The sequence below is a fragment of the Puma concolor genome, chromosome E3 (genome assembly GCF_028749965.1).
Source record: "Puma concolor isolate L17-30 chromosome E3, mPumCon1.1.hap2, whole genome shotgun sequence".
Taxonomy (NCBI): Eukaryota; Metazoa; Chordata; class Mammalia; order Carnivora; family Felidae; genus Puma; species Puma concolor.
This window is the reverse complement of record NC_141682.1, coordinates 34,765,318-34,785,949: the sequence shown is the minus strand read 5'-3', so window position 1 is coordinate 34,785,949 and position 20,632 is coordinate 34,765,318. Positions and strand designations below refer to the sequence as shown.

Genomic DNA, 20,632 nt, shown 5'->3' with positions numbered 1-20,632 from the left:
AAAATAAACATTTAAAAAACATTCTTAAAATAAACGGTGGGCTGGATTTAGTCCACAGGCTATCGTTTGCCCACCCCTGTCCTAGAGAATAGCAGTTAGAAGTGTCTTTGACTACATGTAACAGGAAACCCCACCACTGTGAAGGCTTGAGATGGACAGCTACCGACGTTGTTGGCTCAATGATCCAGAGGTATCCACCAGAAGTTTTATGATTCTCTGTGTATTTCCTCCGTGCTTGTTAGCCACATCACATCCACATTCAAGACAGCACGGAGAGAAGGGCAAGAGCCCCTTTTATTAGGAGAGCAAAGACTTTCCCAAGATTTCCTTGCTGATTCTGCAACGTCAGACTGGCTGGCCCATGTTGCAGTGCAGGCTGCGGAGGTAAGTTTTTGTAACCTCTGTCACTTATAGTAAAGGTGGGCAGTGGGGAGAGGGAGGTGAGAGTGGTGTTAGGTAAGCCAATGAAAGTGTCTGTTACACCGCTGGGTAATGTCACTCATCCAGAAAGAGACACACACAGAATTACAATACAGCATGCTTAATAATTTCTCTCTCTCTCTCTCTCACACACACACACACACACACACACATACACACAAATGAAAGATATAATGGGAACTGAAAGGGGAGAACCTGATTCCTTGTTAGTTTAGAATGTCATAATTAGGTATTCATTAAGAAGGCTGTTTGAACAAGGAAATGCTGCAGGTTTCTAAATGGAGACTAAAACATTTGATAAGCAAAATGAATTATAGCAAGACTGAGCATTATCGTGTTAGATCAATGACGTATGGTTCAAAATACCCACTCCCTCCCACCTCCATGGGAAAAATATGCTGGACCCATCAACGTTGAGTCTGGCTGCGCAGCTTGCCTGGAATCATGAAGCGTAACGCACACTTGACCATAAGCTTGGTCATCCGACTCAGCCAATGAGGTGGTAGCAGGTGGATGTCATGAAATAAGCAGAGAGGCTTGAAATGAGTTTTAGGGGTCAGGCTTGTCCTCTTGCACCTTTGCCATCACCATGAGACAAGCTTCCCCTTGGTAGCTCTTGGCCCTTTAACTGGGGCTCAGAATGAATGTGTCTGGAGTAGACCTAAGTCAAGCCCATCTGAACCTAGGCTTGAAGCAGAGATGCTCAGCTGAGCTTAATAAACTCTCACCCTACCTACAGATACTTGCGGGAGAGTGAATAATTGTGGTCTTAAAGCACCGAGTTTTTGGGGTGTTTGTTACACAGCACCACCTGATACACCCGTGGAAAAGTACATGAATTCCAAACCCACTAATTCAGAAGCTGTGTTAGTGTGGACTGCTTATCCATTCACCATATGTTTTGGTTGGCACATGACATTCTAGACCCTCTGCTAAATTCTAGACAGATCTAGTGTCTGCTAGATACGAAGACAGATGAGACATGGTACGTTTTAACAGTGTGGTGTGTTTGAAGACACAAGACGAAATGGAGATCTCTGAGAAAGCGGGGGGGCGGGGGATTACTACTTCTGTGGAGAAGAGGAAAAGGAACCAGCCAGTAGGGAAAGCTTCCTGGAGGAAAGGGGCATCTGAATTGCCGTTTAAATTTTTTAGAATACTTTTTATTGATTTTTGAGAGACAGCGCTAGAGCACAAGCAGGGGTGGGGCAGAGAGAGAGAATGGGAGACATAGAATCCGAAGCAGGCTCCAGGCTCTGAGCTGTCAGCACAGAGCCTGATGCAGGGCTTGAACCCACGAACTGCAAGATCATGACCTGAGCTGAAGTCGGAGGCTTAACCGACTGAGCCACCCAGGCGCCCCTGAATTTCCATTTAAAAGCCAAGTAGAAGATCGCAAGGTGGATGAGATGTGGGGAGACAGGGGGAGGGGGACTCTCCAAGCAGAGGGATCAGCGTTATGCATAGTCCAGGGGCAACAGGGAGCACCCCAAGTGTGGGGGAGCCATTAGCAATTTGGTATTTCCAGAAGGTCAGGGGTGAGGGACCAGGATCAAGAATCTCTTGATTCTTCCAAGGAGTTTTTGCTCACCTGTAAGGATAATGGAGAGAATGGACATAATTTAACTTATTCAAATTCGTAATAATTACAATAGCTACAGCAACATTTACGCAGTGCTTCCTAAGATGCTCTATACCGGGCTATGCACATGTATTTCTCCCAACAACTCTAAGTGGGTAGGTGTCATTGTTATTCCCATTTAAAAGGTGAGAAACTGAGGCTTTGGAGAGGTCAAGTGGCTTGTCTGAAGTCACAGGGTGACCGCAGGAGTGGGTGTTTGACCAAAGCTGCTCAACCCAGATTCTTCCTCCGTAACCACTGCTGTTAGTTTTTTTCTGTGAACCAAAGCTGGGAGGTGGCCAGGTCCCTCAGGCAATTATTGCCAAGCACACTGGAACTCGTGTTCCTCACATCTACAGTTTCAGCACGCTGTATTGACTCTTGTTACATGAAAGTCACTGTGCTAGTCGACGGGTTCAAGTCTGAATAAGACTTGACCCCCGCCCTCAAGAACTTTGAGTGACGGGAAAACAAGGCAGAGCACCAACAATTCTTGCCTGTGCACCAAGGTCACTTCCTTGAGGCTGTGGCTTCTGAACATGGCTCTGGGTCAAAGCTCCTCGAGCAGGGAAGGGTTTTGGGGGTTTTGTTTGGTTATTTATTTACTTATTTAAAGTTTATTTACTTTTGAGAGAGAGAGAGAGAGAGAGAATAGGGGAGGGGCAGAGAGGAATCCCAAGCAGGCTCCATGCTGTCAGCACAGAGCTGGGCATGGGACTCGATCTCATGACCCTGAGATCATGACCTGAGCTGAAATTAAGACTCAGATGCTGGAGCGCCTGGGTGGCTCCGCCTTGGGCTCAGGTCATGATCTCCCGGTTTGTGAGTTCGAGTCAGGCTCGGTGCTAACAGCTCAGAGCCTGGAGCCTGCTTCAGATTCTGTGTCTCCCTCTCTCTCTGCTCCTCCCCCACTCACACTCTGTCTCTCTCTCAAAAATAAATAAAAACATTCAAATTTAAAAAAAAAAAATGAGAGACGCTTCACCAAGCGAACCACTTAGGTTCTGTTTAACATAGAGCTTTCGGTGTCACACCAGATCAACTGGACCAGAATCTCTGGGATGCGGGTCTTGGAAACTCTTTCTCTCCTTCTCTCCCTCTCCCTGCTACTCTGTCTTTCCTCTTCTCAGATGATTCTGTAGTCTCTGTGGAGGTGAGGTTCCACATGGCACAGGTAACCCTGTTGGTTTTCCTCTGCCTCCCCCAACATGGCGTGCGTTGGGCCAGAGTCCCCTCCAGCCAATGGTCAGGGATAGCCAGGCGGCCGCTTCCTCCCAGGTGAGTGGTGGCTAGAAGCTGATTATAATTCCAAAGGCACATCTGTACCTCCTGAATTCTAACAACTGCCAACCTTTACCCTCTCTCCCTGGACCAGTGCTTTGAAAGTGCCCACTTGCCTCAAGCCATGTCAAACCCACAGCATAATATCCAGCGTGGCATTGCTCCCGGACTCACTTGTGGCTCCTCCTGCTGTATCTGGTCAACAGCGTTCACCAGAGAAGGGATAATGGCAGAAGCCTCATCTAGGGTGCAGTCATCAAGCAGAGCTGTATCTAAATTGCGGTCTGCCACATCTTGTTGGACAAGGGAGGGACCCGCTCCTTCTGGATACAGATGGGGTACACTCACTCTGCTGTGCTGGTGGACCGTCCTGGAGAGAGGGATACACGATTACCCAAGCACACGCTTTTCTGTTCCCGACTGTTGTGGATTTGAAAGTATATTCTTTTTTAATACTAAAATATTTCTGGGACGAATAGCTTAGCAACCAATCGGTATTTTCCAAGATGGTCCTAAATGACGCAAGCCAGTGCATGAAAATACCGACTCCGCATTTTCTTAAAAACAATCTTAGATCACTGTCATTTCAGAAAAAGTCTTGTCCAGAAAGTTGAAATGGAGGAGATTTTCCTATCATTGTACCAGTTTAGCGAATGCAGGAACCACAGTGGGCTGAATGGTGTCCCCCTCCCCCAAATCTGTCCAGGTCCTAATGCCTCGAACCTGTGGATTTGACCTTATTGGAGAAAAGAGGTTTTGTCAATGTAACTGAGTTAGGCTTATCTTGGATTATCTGGTGGTCCCTAAATCCAATGACTAGTGTCCTCATAAGTGTGAGGCAGAGGGAGGAGGGACACTGACAGTCACCAGAAACTGGAAAGGCAAAGGACGGATCTTTCCCCCCAGTGCCTGGAAGCGTGACCCTGCCCAAGCGTGCTTTTGGACGTCTGACCTCTAGAACTGCCAGAGAATGAATTTTCTGTTGTTTCAAGTCACCCACTTTGTGGCAATTTATTACAGGAGCCATGGGAAACCGATACAGAAAGTGAACGTATCCTAGGTACAGACCAGAAAGGGCTGAAACAGTATGTGGGAAACCTTGGGAGGGGCTTGGGGATCTGACGGAGGTCCCCAGTAATGGTAGATGAAAACCAGACTGAGAGGGCATTGGAGTCCTCAGTGGAGGGACAGACTCCCATGTTGGGCACAGACCAAAGGCTGTGATAGACTTCTCCTGCACAGCCACCAGCCTCAGAGCTCTTGCTGCCTACTCAGCTAGGATCAAGTGAGGCAGCCGGGTTGCCTAGATATTTACATCCACAGTTAGGCCTGATTTCTGCCGATTTGGTGAAAAAAAAAATCTCTGAAAGAACACACACACCTGTATTCAAGTCGTATGTTCACGGGAGGATGGTTTTAGCTCGGGTTCCAGTGTGTGAGCCTGTGTTCAGTAAAGTGTCACAAAATTTTGCTGAATGTCTCTTCTTTTCCAGTCCCTGCGCTGAGCCCTGGAGCTACGGAGATGATTAAGACGTGGTTTCTACCTTAAGGTGTGCAGCACAGTGCAGCGATGGAGGGGACCACTCAGTGCAATACGGTACGTTTGAGCATATTTGTGCATATAGGGGATGCAGTAACTACGTCTGTGGTTCTGTGTGTGTGCGCCTGTGCACGCGTGTACCTGTTAGTGCGTGGCACGCACTTGCCCGTGTGTGGACGTATGCACGCTTGGTGTGCAGCTCCACGTGCATTTGCTTTTGTTCACACGAGGGTGTCTGTATCCACGTGCCATCACACGGGCATTTTCCAAGATGAATGTGTGATCTGACTTGGGGAAAGTTTTTGTAGTTTCTTCACAAAGACTAATTGCTTTCCTCTTTGTTCCCATTGTCAAGGTTGTTCCCAACCAAGGGCTGAGCACACTGACACCAGCCCACCTTTAGTTAATAGTTCATGCATAGAATGTCACATGCCCTTCTTCCCCTCCCCCCTTCCCTCCCCATACCCCCTCCCATCCTCCCCCTCCCCTCTCCTTCCCCTCCCTCCCTCACCCCCTCTCTCTCCACCCCCTTCCCTCTCCCCTCCCTCCCTCTCCTTTACCTTCCTTCCCTCCCTCCCCCTCCCCTCCTCCCCTCCTCCCTCCCCCTCTCCCACCGTCCTTTCCCTTCCCTCCCTCCCCTCCTCCCTCTCCCTCCCCTTCACCCCCTCCCCCTCCCTCCCCCTCCCTCTTCTTTCCCTTCCCTCTCCCTCCCTGCTCCTTTCCCACCCCCTCCCCACCTCCCTTCCTTCCTCCCACCTCCCCTTTCCCTCCTTCCTCCCTTCCCTCCCCTCCCTCTCCTCTCTCCCCTCCGTCCCTAACTTCCTTCAGCTAATCCCCAATTAGGAAAGGATGGATATCCTGCTGTTGAATCCAGGGAAGTTTGGTCCTTTGAGGACCCAACCCTGAGCCTATAAATTATATTGTGGGTTGGGTGTGTGTGGAGCAGGATTTTAAAGCACCCAAGGCCAGCCAAGGGCATCCAACTGAGGACCCTAAGCTCACTTGTGGGTCTTTATAAATGGCAAAGCCACTAAAAGAACTTGCTGTTTGACATTTGGAAGTCAAGAAAACATAGTGGAGGAGAGAGAAAGCAGTGAGGAGCAGATCCTTGCCAGGAAACATCACCAGTGAGAAGTGTTGTGCTCTAGTCTTGGCTCAGCTTTGCGTTGCTGTGTGACCCTGAGCCGGCTGTGTCCCTCTCTGCGCTTTAGAGGGGCTGGGCTAACTGATCCAGCTAAGCGTTAGAAATAACAGAAAGTACTGGTTAAAAAGAAAACTGCCTGGGCCCCACTCCACAAGTGCTTGCTGAATCAGAATCTCTAGGGATGAGGTCCAAGAACCTGTATTTTTAATATGCTCTGCACATGATTCCTTTGCCCTCTGGAGTTTGGAAACAAATGGACAAGTCAGCCTCTCAAGTCCTTTTCAGATACTCAGACTATTATTCCGGGAGAGAAAATACTGGCAGTGCGCAGATGGGATTTTCGCAAGGAAAAGAAATGAAAACCTTCTATCTTGCAAGAAATAGAGAAACAAAAAAATAAACCGTTGGTGGAAGAATCACATCAGGCCAGCGGGAGAGAGCCTGGGGTGGGTGTCCGACCCAGAATGTTAAAGCCACGCTGGCTGGGTTCCAGGACCAACGACACTGTGCCAGCCTCTCCTCAGCGATCTGTCTCCCCAGCCCCCAGATGAGGGGAGCATTGTGCTCCTTGAAGCGTTTTGCAGCTATAAATGAGAAGCTCTGTAGTTGAATAAACAGCGGTATTGTCCCGATTGGCGAACGCACTCAAGTCTCATCTTCCAGCTGTCGGTTTGCAGACTGGGTCACACAGGTGAGTCGGTCCACCTGCATCGTTAAGCAGTAGTAATAATAACGGCTTCAGATTTATTGAACGTTTATCATACCACATGCTCTGCCCAGCTTTATACAGGAATTAGCCCACTTACCCCTTCCAACAATCCTTTGAGATAGGTGCTATTGTTACCCACATTTCAAAGGTATGAAAACTGAGGCCCACAGAGGCTAAGTAACTTGCCCAAGGAAACACAGCGTAGGGCCTCTGTCAGCCTCTAAAAGCCTATGTGAAAATCAAAAAAGGCACCCCCTTTTGAACTGGAACAAAATCCCCTTTTGGGGCCTTATAACTAATATAAATAGCTCAGATTAGCACCTTTTTGTGAAGAAGCAGCATCCCCTAAATCCATATGGAGCCAACCACAAGCCAGCCTGCATAGTTTAGCGAATGCAGGGCAATCTGGAGTCAGCCCTCAGTCACCTCTTCATCTGTATGCACATGCACATGCACAGTGCACAACATGAACAACTGCACTGAGTAGATCTAATACCACTACTACCTGGTGAAGCTGGGGCTTGACCCTAAGTTGTCTGACTCAGAGCCTGTGCCTTCGACCATAACAAATTTAAGTTCTTGGCAACATGTAAAAATAATATTCACTTTTCTTTTCTCTTTTTTACAACAGGGAGACAGATGAGAGCTTTTCAGTGCACATCAGGTGGGCATGCATGGAAGAGAGAAGAGATCAGATGGGGTACTCACTGCTTAGTCACTACGTGGATAATCACTCAGCAGTATGCTGGCACTCAGAGAATTCTGGTCATTGTAGTTTAAAAATTTTTTTTCTCAAATCAGATATTTTTAAGGCATACCCACCTGGCCTGTTGATTTAAAGTAGGATATAAGAGAAATTCTGAGGCTGAACTATGCATCACTGAGAGGCATGATAATTCTGCAAAGGAGGCTCAAGATGGTCCTTCCCCACATCCATCTGATCAGAATTCTGCTTTGGCACATCCAGCATTTCAAAATGAATGTTAGAAAGAGAATCTTTTATTAAGAACTCTCAAACTCAGTGGTAAAGAAACAAACAGTCCCATTAAGAAATGGGCAGAAGACAGTAAGAGCCATTTCACCAGAGGAGAGATCCAGATGGCAGATATACCCATGAAAAGATGCTCACCGTCATTAACTAGGAGGGAAATGCAAATTAAAACCATAATGAGATTTCACTACAAGGCCATCAGCATGGCCAAAATAAAAAATAGTGACAACACCAAATGCTGGCAGGGATGCAGAGAAAGTGGACGGTCCCCACATTGCTGGTGGGAATGTCACAGGGTACAGCCACTCTGGAAAACAGTTTGGCAGTTTCTTAGAAACTAAATACACACGTGCCATATAATCCTGCAACTGCCCTGTGGGCAGTTATTTCAGAGAAATGAAAAACATACAACAGCCTGCACGAGAATGTTCATAGAAGCTTTATTTACGGGCGCCTGGGCGGTTCAGTCGGTTAGGTGTCCAGCTTTGGCGCAGGTCATGATCTCACCATTTGTGAGTTTGAGCCCTGCATTGGGCTACGCATCTGGGCTGACAGAGCTCTCTTTCTCTCTCTCAAAAAAGTTTTATTTAGATGAGTCCCAAACTGGAAAGAACCCAGTGTCCTTCCGTGAGTGAATTACTAAGCAGATTTTGGTACATCCGTACCACAGAATAGTATTCAGCAATAAAAAGGAGGAACCTATTGGTACAAATAACACACTGAATAGATTTCAAGGGAATTATCCTGAGTTTAAACAGTCTCAAAAGACTATATATGATATGGTTACATTTATATAAGATTCTTGAAATAACAAAATCATAGAGGACAGACCAGGGGAGCCGGGGATGGGCATCGTGTGGGGAGGGGTGGGTGTGGCTAGGAAGAAGGGGCCAGGGAGCCTCGCGATGGAACAGCCCCGTGTTTCCCTTCCGATGGCCGTCTAACGGATCCACACATATGAGAAACGTATAGAAACACACGCGCATGCACACACACGAGTGCATATAAAACTCACGAAATCTGAATAAGCTCCAGGGGTTCTATTAATGTCCAGTTCTTTGTTGTGCTAGATGTTCTTACTGGGAAAAAAAGGACGAAGGACGAACATCACTGAACTTCCCCCCTCCTCCCCATTTCCTATGAATCTATAATTACTTCAAGATACGTAGTTAAAAAATGTAATTGGGAAATATTTGCACAGTATTAGGCTACAGGAGCTATACAGTTCAGTATATAATTTTTTTTAACGTTTACTTATTAGTGAGCGAGAAACAGAGCATGAGCGGGGGGAGGCAGAGAGAGAGAGAGAGAGACACAGAATCGGAAGCAGCTCCAGGCTCCGAGCTGTCAGCACAGAGACTGACATGGGGCTTGAACTCACAGACTGGGAGATCATGACCTGAGCCGAAGTCGGACGTTTAACCGACTGAGCCACCCAGGCGCCCCTCTATAGTACAATATATAAACCATGCTGGCGATAGGAATACATAGTACAGTGAGAAGTAAAATCAAGAAAAGATACTTTGACCACAACTGTATTCAATTCAGGTTTTCATACACTAAAAACAAATATGATCCATAATCAGATGTGGGAAGGGCAGTCTCAATTTGTCACGAATGTATCATTCTTTAGAAATAAGACCTGTGGTAGAGAAATCCTCACACATATGCATGAAGAAGCGTGTGTGAGGAGGCTGATAGCTACATTATTTATAATAGAACACAGGACAACCTAAATGTCCATCACATCTTGTGGAGATCCACTTCAAGGAATAGTACGCAGCACTTAATAAGAACAAAGAAGATTTTTATGTGCCAGCATGGACAGGTACCAAGGATGTCCTTGGGGGAAACAGAGGCATGACATTTTTATTTTATTATTAAATTTTTAAAAAATGTTTCTTAAATTTTATTTTTGAGAGAGAAAGAGAGCATGAGCAGGGGAGGGGCAGAGAGAGAGGGAAACGATCCTAAGTAGGCTCCAGGCTCTGAGCTGTCAGCACAGAGCCTGACATGGGGCTTGAACCCACGAAACATGAGATCGTGACCTGAGCTGAAGCTGGACACTTAACCGACTGAGCCTCAGGCATGATATTTTTGAATAAACAAAAATAATTTGCAGAATGATAAATTCTGTATGTAATATATATAATTATATACAACTTTGTTATATATTATGTATGTGTTATGTATAATTATATATGTATAAATATATAATACATGTGTCATTGTTTTTTATGAGAAGAGGAGGAAACACGCACGACCGTGTACATGTTTGTGTAAAGGAAGAGAAAGATTGTCCAGAAAGATGTACCTCAAGCTGATAGTAAATGTTCAAAGATTAGGGCAGACATGTGCCAAGTACAAGCCATGCACTTTATAAACATCACGTCTTTCGCTTGCAACAACCCCAGGAAGCAAGCACTGCTCCTGTGGAACCCCATTTTCCAATATGGCGGCATGGAGGTGGGAAGTAGCTTACTCAAAGACAGGCATCTGAGCTGGGACTAGTCCCTGAGCCAGTGCACATACCTGTCCACCATGCTGATCTTGGACTCTCTCGGTGGTCAGTTCAGGTTGTGCAGGAAATTGACTTACTGCCGGAGACCACAGCCTCCGGCAAAGTGGAGCTAGCTGGGACGACAGAGGTTGAGTGGGGGTCCAGGTCCCACCGCTCTGAGGCCTTGTTTCCAGGATGCACCTAGGCCAAAGCTGCAGTGTGACAGGCTACTGTCTGCTCAGTGAAAGCAAATGACAGCACAGAGTTGCCATTGTCAAACAGCCATGCTGTGGCTAGGACACTGCCGCTAATCCCTGTCTGTGGAAGTCTGGAAAGAGTTGGCCGCAGAAGGGAAGCCCCACGCATCTCGTGTCTAAAGCATGGCCCTCCTGCCGGAAGTAACGTGGCTCAGGGTGGGGACAGGAGATGCTGGGGGAGGGCTAAAAGGAGGGCTTTCCATTCAGTGCTGCAGTGGAGGTGGCCTCCGTGCAACCTGGGAATTTGATGAGAATGGGCGGGTGGGGGAGGGGACAGAACGAACGAACGCTGTCTGGGTGCCCTGTACATCAGCCCTCACGGCGATTACCCCGCTCATCCCGTTCCGCAGCTGAGGGCCAGAACATCAGGCCAGAAGACTTGCTTTCTACATTTTTAAAAGAACTTTTACTCCTTCTTTAAAAAAAGATTCCCACTTCCCCTCCCCCTCTGCCCCGGACAATCACCATGCTACTCTCTGCTTCTGGGAGCCTATGTTAGAAACAGAAATGGAATCACCCAGTATTTGTCTTTCTGTCCTTGGCTTGTGTCCCTCAGCATAATGCCTTCTGGTGTCATCTGGTTGTTGCAAACAGCAGGATTTCCTGCTTTTTTCAAGGCTGGATATTCCTTAATTCTCATTCCCTCTCTCTCTCCTCCCCACTTCTCTCTCTCTCTCTCTCTCTCTCTCTCTCTCTCCCTCATTTCAGCTCCAACATCACCTCACGTGGAAGCAGCCTTCCCCGACCTCCGCACACCAGGTTATCTTTCTATGGGAAAGGCTCTCTTCCCACCGTGAACTTCACCTTTGTAGCACTTCCTCTCCCCTAAATAGTCACCGGAGAGCTAGTTGTGCAGGGAGCTTTGTGATCTCTTCCTCTCCCTCTGGAGCGGGAGCTCCACAAAGGTAGAGGCCAGATTTGCACCGTTCATTACGGAATCTCCACTGGCCCACACAGAGCCCCACACAGAACCCCACACAAAACAGTTGTCCAATTAACACGGATACACGGATCCCACGTTAAACATAAGGTCAAGGTTTCATGGTATTATGATGACAATGAATATAATGAAATAATCGGTGATTTGGGATCTTGTTTCACTCAGTCACTCCACTTCTCTTTATCTTATTTATTCCCTACAACACTCTAGGCTTTTCCAAGCACTGGAGTACCTCGTTGGTGACAAAACAGACACCATCCTTGACTTTAAAGGCAGAGCTCACCATCTAGGATGGAGGGGCCCCACGGGGGCGGGGGGAGGGGCAGTTCGGAAGCTGAAACCTTGTAGGAATGTTGCTCAGGGTGAGCACTGTGGGTCCCCGAGTTGGCGCTGGGCACAAGGTCCACTTGTAACCTTTCCACAGTCCCTCAGAGGCTCTCAGGAAAGCCCATGTATATTCCGCCTATCTGTCCTGGTCCTTGATTATCAGGGTATTTCACTGCATTCTCAAAGTTCCCTTCAAGGGAGCCCGTTTGACACCATGGAAGAATACTCAGGTTTTGATCCAACCTCCCCTTCTTAGAGCTATATGAGCTGCTGAGAAGACACTCCGATGCTCTGAGCCTTTCTGTCTTCATCAGCAGGAACAGGTTGACATGCGTATCCTAGGGTTATTGTGATGATTAATAAGGCAAAGCAGATTATGTGCCAGCCTTGTGGCTCAGCCCATGGATACGACCCCACAGAAGAGAGGCTAACTTCTCCATCCTTTTCTCACTGTGTCTTTCCATTGGGAGCTCCTATGCATTTTCAAGCCTCCGGGAGGACCCTGGGCATGGTGTTATCCACAGGGCAGACACGGAAACTCAACTCTAATGAAGCTTCTGGGAGTTCTGATAGCATTCACTCCTTGATCAGCCCCTGCCTGGGTTTTGAGAAACAGACAAACCCATGCATACATTCGGCTATGATTTCAACACCCTCTCCCTCCCTCTGGAAGCTGACTTTTCCTTAAGACAAAGAATCACTTTGCCATTTGAATGTCTAAAACTGGTGTTTATCTCCCTCCTTCCAACCCTCTCTTCCTTGGTTCCTTCCTTCCTTTTCTCTTTCTTGTTACTTTCTTTGTCTGAGCTGATTGCCAATATTCTGTCACCATCACCACCACCACCTTCTGCCTTTTCATTAGATACATTTTTCAGGGAGTCCTAGGACATTATATAATAGTCTTTGCAAAAGGCTGGTGCATTTTTATGTTCTCCCCTTTCATTCCCAAGTGTTTATAAGGAGAGAACAAACTGCAGCCAGGAACAAAAAGCAGAGAATTGGACAATATGCCTTTCCCAGACCCACGTACAGAACTGGCCACTGGGCATCTCCCCTGGGGGGTCTGGCAGGTACTTCAAATACAAGGAAGCCCCCAGATGGGCCTCCACACACCTACTCCACCATATCCTTCCCGTCTGAGGGCAAGCGCCCCTTCCCAAGTGTTTGGGTTCATCTTTGATTTCGCTTTCATTCACACCCCACATAACGGTCCATGAGTTCATCCTGTTGGGCTCTGCTTCCAAAGCACAGTCAGAATCCACGCCTTTTCTCCATTTCCACTGCTCATACCATGTTCCCACCCGCCAGCATCCCTCACCTGGATTCCTCAAAAGCCTCCCCAAAGGCTTCCTGGCAGCCTTCTTCCCTCCACAGTCTGTACTCAGCACAACAGCTCGAGCAAACCGTTCAAAACCTAAGTCAGATCACATTTTTCTTATGATATTTCCTTGGCTTAAAACCTTGCAATGTTGCCCTGATTCACTCAGCGCGAAAACCTCATTTCTTAAAACATCTGGCGTCCCATTATCTCTCTGACCCGTTTCTGTAGTCATAATAATAGTAATACCTAAAGTTTATCATGTGCTTATTACGTGCCAGGTCCTCAGGTTTTATAGGTATTACTCAATCCCATAATAATTCTGCGATGCAAGGACTGTGGTTATCCCTGTTTTACAGGTAAGGAAACAGAGTCACAGAGTGGATGGGTGGCTTGCTTGCAACCTACTTCTTGGAAATGATGGGCCAGGAGTCACCCTCAGACCCCCCACTATTTTGAGCACTCACTAGGGGGTCTTGCCCATGGCAGTGATCACTGTGGCATTGGGGGGAATATGTTTGGAACTCTAGCTTTGCCACTCACTCATCGTGTGACCTTAGGCACGTCACTTCACCTTTCTGCATCCTTGTCCCATAAAATAGGATTTAAAAGAGGGTTGGTATTATCACGATGATAAATGAGAACACTGGAAAAATGCTTGTCATGTGTTAAGGACTCCATCAATACAAGATCTCTTTGGCTCCTCTCTCTTCCTCCTAAGAAATGTGGAATGGTACACTCGTCCAAGAGACAAGACACTAAAAAGAACATCGTTCTGATACCAGCTGCCAGGGTGCACGGAGATTTCTAGACTTCCAGAAACACGAAGCACTCCAGAACTGCAAGTGGCAGCCGGAGGCTTCTCGCCTCTTTGACAGAAGGACACTTGAGGACACTTGGGGCTTCCTGTCTGCGCACCATAACGCACATTTTCTAGGGGGCATATCAATTATGCATTCTTGCCTCCATTAATATTTCAGGTTTCATAAGCATAAATAAAACATACATTAATTAGAAGTTTGCAATCAGACCATCCTTTCCCCATCTTCTCCCGCCACCAGCCTTGTTTCCAAAGCCAAGAAGGTGTATGGTCCGTGGTCATAAATCATCTCATACCATCCTTTCAGGGCAAGGGCGAGCTCCCCTGCTGGGTCAGAGCAATTGGTTCGAAGAAGCTTGCTGTTCAGTCACCAAGCACCAACAGCGACTGAATTCTATTGTTTTTCCCTTTTAGAAGAAATTAAAATTATTCATGAGGTGCCGCTTAGCTGAACACTTGGATCCTTCTCCCCCACAGCAGGGACAGGTTTCCTGGCCAGAACTTGCTGCCGAAGAATTTAACATTGGTTAAAAGCGAACATCTCCTCCAAGGGGGGACATTAATACACTTAATGTTCTGGGAGTCTTGGCATCTCTCGCTGAGAGGTTGCCAAATAAATTACATTAGGTAGGTACTTTTGCTCTTGATGGGATTAACAGGTGGCCCAAGGACATCACGCAGATGTATTCACTTGGAGCAGGTGCAAGCTGGTGTGCACTATTCATATCTCCAAAGCATGGAATGACCAGCACCTTCAGTAGGTCCTTGGACATGTGCAAGCCAGCAGGTGCTACAGAACTTGGGTATTGTTCTCACTTGTACCAACGAGGGTCTGGGCACCTATAATGGTTTTCTCCCAATGTGTAAACTGGCAGAGGACAGGAAGGAGGCTGATTCTTGGATTGCTCTCGGAGCTCCCCGAGCTAAGGGTGGCTAACTCCAATGCCTGCAGCCACACAATGGGAGGGAGCAAAACAGGCTGAATGAAGAGTCTGAGAACGAGAGACTAAGGCAGAGCAGCCAGGACACATGGATCATACACAATGGAGCTCGACTTTGAACGCAGACCTGTCTGGCTCCCAAGTTCTCAAAATCTCTTCTGTGCACGACTTGGATCATGAAATAAAGCAGGGCAGGCTTCAGAAATCCACAAATGCCAGGGAGTTCTGTCATAAATCATTTCCTGTGCCCAGCTCTCAATGGACAGATGAAAGGTCATCCTCTCCATTCTAGAAGAGAAAGAACTTATGTGACTGTGACTGCAGAATTCATCGCATGTTCCTCTGTTTCTGTCTCTTGTTCCTCTGAAGCACTGTGCTCAGGGAATTCCAACAAAGCCCACTCGTCCACCTGCCATGTTCTCTCCCTGATGGCATTCTGTCTTTCTGATACTTGGCTTTCTTCCTTCTCTGTGCACAGACCTCAGCTTCAGTCCCTCTTGCACTGAGTGGATGTTGGATCGAGCCCACAAGTCCCTTGCAAATTTTAGAACTCTGGATCTGACCACAGAAGCACGAGAGTCCTCTGGGCACCCATCACTGAAGGCAGAACGTTTTGACCATGACCCCTGCGCCCAGCACTGTGGTTGAATGTGACCCGTGTGAATCCTTCATCAGTTCATGAATCACTGCATTTTACCTGCCATACGACCCTCATTTCTGCCATCTTACATGCCACTGGTAAGGATCTGGTGAAAATTATTTACAAAACGGGTGCTTTTGTAAATTGCCAATAGCTGTGAAATTTGGTGCAAGCTTTTAGGGGGAAAATAAAGTTGGAAATGAAATCAAGAATTCGTAAGACTGTTGCGTGCTGTTTTCCTTGGCAGTTCTGGGAATCCATCCTGAGGGGAATCCTTCTTATATCCTTATGCCGTTTATTGAGCACCTTCTCTGTGCCAAGCCATAGTTTACATAAACATCTCATTTATATCCTCAACACTGCCACGGGGCAGATATAAATATCACAGTCACTGAAAGCCACGGAAACTACCATTCAGAGAGGTTGAGTTGCCGGAGTCCTTCGGCTGCTGGGTAAGAAAGGATCCAGTTTTCAGCCCAAAGCACTTTTTCTTTAGACAAATTGCCCATGCATTTGGCCACACTCCATAGCAATGCTATTTTGGAAGCTCCATTTAATAAGTTAAAATGAGTTTTATGGGCAGCTGAGTAATTATCTGACTTGAACTCAATTAAAAATTGAGTCCATTCTGCCTGAGTTTGAGGGATTCTTTTGATTGATGCTGGACAAATGGATTTCTCCTTTTAACCAGAACTCCGAGGTGCAGATGGCCAGGCTGGCTTCTGTACAGTGTGTCCACAAAGAGGTTCGCGTGACAGACCCACGCGCCCACTGGTCCACGTGAGTACGTGGTGTGCATGTGCACCAAGCAGGGAAAAGATGCCTGACTCCTGCAACCAGGCATCTGATTTGCATTCTCAGCAGCCAAGTGGTTTCATTGAAACATATTTCTTTTCAAAAGGTCAGTGAGGCTTGAAGTGCATGGGCTCCGGAATCCCCAAAGCTTGTACACATGCCTGGCCGCTTGGCAGCTGTGTGAACTTGGGCAGGTCACTTCCCATCTCAGCAGCATTTGTTTTCATAGGTGACTGACGGAACGGGTGGTCGGGGACTTCAGTCGCAGGCAGCAGGAGCCAAGCGCAGGAGTCACAGGGAAGGACCAGAGAAGACCAGAGGCAGGTGCAAAGCTGTGCAGGGGCATCAGCTCCCCCAGATGCCCAGAATTGGTGGTCATCACCCCTAGCAGCACTCGACAGCCTGCACGGGCCCCAGCGCCGGCCCTGGACGTCTGGGCACGGCGTTAGCCCGGTGCCCTTTATATGCCCGAGAAACAGGAAGACACGGCCACCAAGCCACTAGCGGTTTTCAAAACGATTTCAAAACGTCCCCCGTGTTTTTGGTGCCCGTTGCTCCGATTCCACTGTAGAGAAGATGCAGCCGATTTGCAGAGCCTGGAAGTCACTGAGACCTGAGAGAGCGGGCATTTGGCATTTTCACCTTCTAAAGTAGGGGCGGGCTCTGCTTCAAGAGGTGGGGAAGATGTGGGTGGCAGGAGCAGCTTCGGGTGCTGGATAGCCAGCAAGAGACGGGCAAACACCTACTCCACGTGGGAATAATCACACCCGTCCAGTTGCTTCCATCATTGACTCACTCATTGCATGAGCGTTTATTGGTCACCTATTATGCGCTAAGCACGGGGAAGCCGCCAAACGGCTTCCCAGTAAGACGGGCTTACTGGGAAGGCTTACATCGCTGCTCAGAACAGCAGCATCGCTGTTTTGGAGCACGAGTTTTGTGCCAGGCACAGCACTGGGCACTTGACTCGTCTCCCTCTGCAAGTTCATGAGCCATTACTGCCCAAAGATCACGGCATGGCGCCACCGTGCAATGATTCGCAATAGCAGGTGGTCAGTAAAAGTGAATTCTCTTTCTCCCCTGCTGGACAGTTTCGACGTGTGATCCCGGGAGATTAAGTTTTCTTGCTTTTCCTTTAGACATCAGTGAGCTCACGGGTCAAAACATGGAAACCTGGTGATTGTGTCTGAGTGCGTGATGTCAGCCGCTCCAGCTCAATCACTGGTGACAGCTGCCAAGCAGGTGACAAAGGGAATGAAGGGCACCAGCAGCGTTGACCCGCAGCTTGGAAAGGCTTGCCACTTGCAGACCCAGATCACCTGTCGCCAGACCCCCTCCCTGTGCTGAGTTAAGCTGATACAATTACAGGCATGTTTCCATTCGGGAAGTGATAGACCGAGCAGGCTTTCGGGCTGTCACATCCAGCATCCCGGCTCGTTGCTGTCTCGGGACCTGGGCTCTGGGCATGCTTCTTCCTAAATTTATAACCATCCTGAGACTTGGTCACTTACTTCTACGATCGTCACAAAAGTGATACCCAATCCTGTGGCTGATCAAAGTGAAATGCGGGAAGGCCAGCAAAGCGCCTGGCTTACGAGGGTGGTGCTAATCGGCAGCTGCCACTGCTGCTGTTGTTACTATCATTGTTATGCCTGTCCCCAGCTCTGCCACGTATGGCATGGGTTTAGCCAAGCCGCTTGCCCCATCGGTGCCTCAGTTTCCTCACGTTATGCCTAGATGCGTCTCCGGGTCCATCGCATAGAAACACTCCAAGGACAAGTAGGGAAAGAAGACCACTCAACACTGAGAAAATTACCTCCTGGGGACAAAGTGACTCCTGTGTGTGACAAGATATGAAGGGAAAGCCTGCCTGGTATTCGAGAGCCAGCCTCGGGCAACGTGGGTCACGAGTTTTCGGAGCACCCCTTGCTCATCTGTAAAACAGGGCTCTCTGCCTGCGTCTCAGGTTACCATGAAGCCAAGTTAAGGGAAAGCGTGAGAAAGTTCCAGAAATCCCAAGTCTGTGGACTTTCTAAGACTGCCGTTTCCTAGAGCAGAAACGAACCCCTCTGTCACTGTGCAGGCAGCCCAGCACTGGGCTCTCTGATCTTCTGAGTCCAGCCGCGGGCTGCTGAACCCCATCCCCAACGCCGCCTTTGCTCGGCCGTCTCCCTGAACCCCGGGACCATCTGTCCCGAACATACCGTGTGTGTCTTACCTTTGCACGTGTTTTTCCTTCCCTAGAAAGCCTTTGCTGGGCGCACCCGGCTTGTGTCTTCCCCTCAGCCCAGCACCTGGCTTTCTGTGCCCACACGTCCCGCTAATTTCTGGACTGCTGGTGTCGGTCCACCACTTGAGGGCAAGGTCCTTGCCCATCCACCCCAGACAGACACGAGTCAGCATCTCAGATGGGTTGAGCTCTGACCCTGGGTTCAGACCTCACCTTGTTCCCTTATCACCTGGGTGACATCAGGCAGGTCAGTTAAGCAACCTGAACCTCACCGCAAGGGTGTCTGATTGGCCCAGGCTCAGGGCTCCTTCCATTTGTTGAGCATTTGAAAAGCCTGGGGATCTTTCGGAATACCCAGATTCTGGTTCAGGAGGTCAGGGGTGGAGCCCGAGAGTCTGCATTTCTCACAAGCTCTGTCTGGTCACGCTGATGCCATAGGTCTGTGGACCACACCGAGCAGCGTGGGCGCAAAGGACGCTGACTGGAGCACTGGGCCATTAGGGGGAGTTCAGTTTGAGGGAGCAAGCTGACAAGTGAAGAGAGGCTGATATAAGGACCAATGGACACTATGCCCCGAAAGCCTCAAATCCACAAATCTTGGCTAATCAAAGCACTCCTCGTATTAGCTGTCATTGGCCAGTTTGGGATGAGGGTCCAGTGGTGCAAGCAGAAAAAAAAACACCCCATGCTCTGTGTCAGGCTGATTAATTACCACTTCATGGCTAATGAAAAAAAAAAAAAAAAACAAAACAAACCCTAAATGCTGCCATTATTCTAAGCTTGTTTTACTGTTCTATTTAAAAAAATTTTAAAGCTTATTTTTGAGAGACAGAGCACAAGGGGGGATGGGCAGAGAGAGAGGGAGACACAGAATCTGAGGCAAGTTCCAGGCTCCGAGCTGTCAGCACAGAGCCCGACGTGGGGCTCGAACTCACAAACCGTGAGATCATGACCTGAGTCGAAGTTGGACGCTTAACCGACTGAGCCATCCAGGCACCCCCGTTGTTCTTTTTTAAACACCGACATCATCGATATGATGGAATTATGATATTTAGCACAGCAGGCTGTTTTGGGGGAAGCACTCCGTACATGGTAGGTACTCACTAGGGAACGCAATTCCCATCTCACAGGGTGCCTCGTGTCCCCCACAGTAGTGGCTGAACAATGGCCCCCAAAGATACTAGGTTCTAATCCCTGCATCCTGTAAATGTGACCTAATTTGGGAAAGAAGGGTCTTTGTGGCTGTGATTGAGCTCAGGACCTTGTGACAGGGAGACTGCCCAGTGAGTCCTAAAGGCAATCGTAAGTGTCCTTACACGACAGACACAAAGGGAAAGAACATACACAGGACAGGAGGGGGCACTGTGACCGAGGAGGCAGACAGACTGGCAGGTGCTGACCTTGAAAACTGGAAGGACTCGGCCACACGCCGAGGGGTGACAGCAGACACCGGGACCTGGAAGAGGCAGGGAGGATCCTCCCTGGGAGCCTCCCGAGGGACCATGGCCCTGCTGACACCTTAATTTTAGCCCCGTGACAGTGACTTTGGACTGCTGGTCTCCAGACCTGTTACAGAATGCTTTTCTGTTGCTATAAGCCACCAAGTTTGCGGTATATTTGTTACAGCAGCCACAGAAGACAAATGCATCCACTTCTATTGTAGCAGATATATATATCTTCCTGTGCACTGCATTGCAGGAAGGCAATGCATTCGCAGTGAGAATGCAAATTCATCATCTCCTAGGAACGCATGCATCGGAGGAGAGAATGATGCTCAGCCCAAACAGGGAACTTTCTAAGCATTTCAGACCTTCGACGGCTTGAGTTTTGGCCATAAAGCCCAGCTTGAGACATTCGTGGCATTATCTGGGAAGGTTCCTGGGATCTTTTTCAGGTAAAACCATCATCTGTGTGTGTCTTAGTGCCTGAGCTGGGCTGGAGAGGCAGAGGCATCACCAAGAGGAGGCCACCTTGTTTATGGCATTCAGCTTCATGGAGCAAATACACGGAGCGAGTTAACGGATGAAACTGAAGGGTCACGGTGGATACATCATCGCTAACAAATGGTGCCAGATTCAGTTACTGGGTGTGGGGCAAGAAGCTATACGGTCGCTTAGAACATCACAAGCTTAATGCT

General features: G+C 48.3%; 1 long non-coding RNA gene across 1 annotated transcript in view; it reads left to right on the top strand.

Annotated features, from left to right (window-relative positions):
• The window catches only part of LOC147573139 (uncharacterized), a 173,613-nt gene extending 158,046 nt beyond the window's left edge, over nucleotides 1–15,567 (top strand). Inside the window, exons 2-3 of the long non-coding RNA XR_015245269.1 lie at nucleotides 4,837–4,940; nucleotides 15,309–15,567. This is a non-coding gene — a long non-coding RNA (uncharacterized LOC147573139). The remainder of the gene's footprint in view (nucleotides 1–4,836; nucleotides 4,941–15,308) is intronic.
• Nucleotides 15,568–20,632: the final 5,065 nt, after the last annotated feature.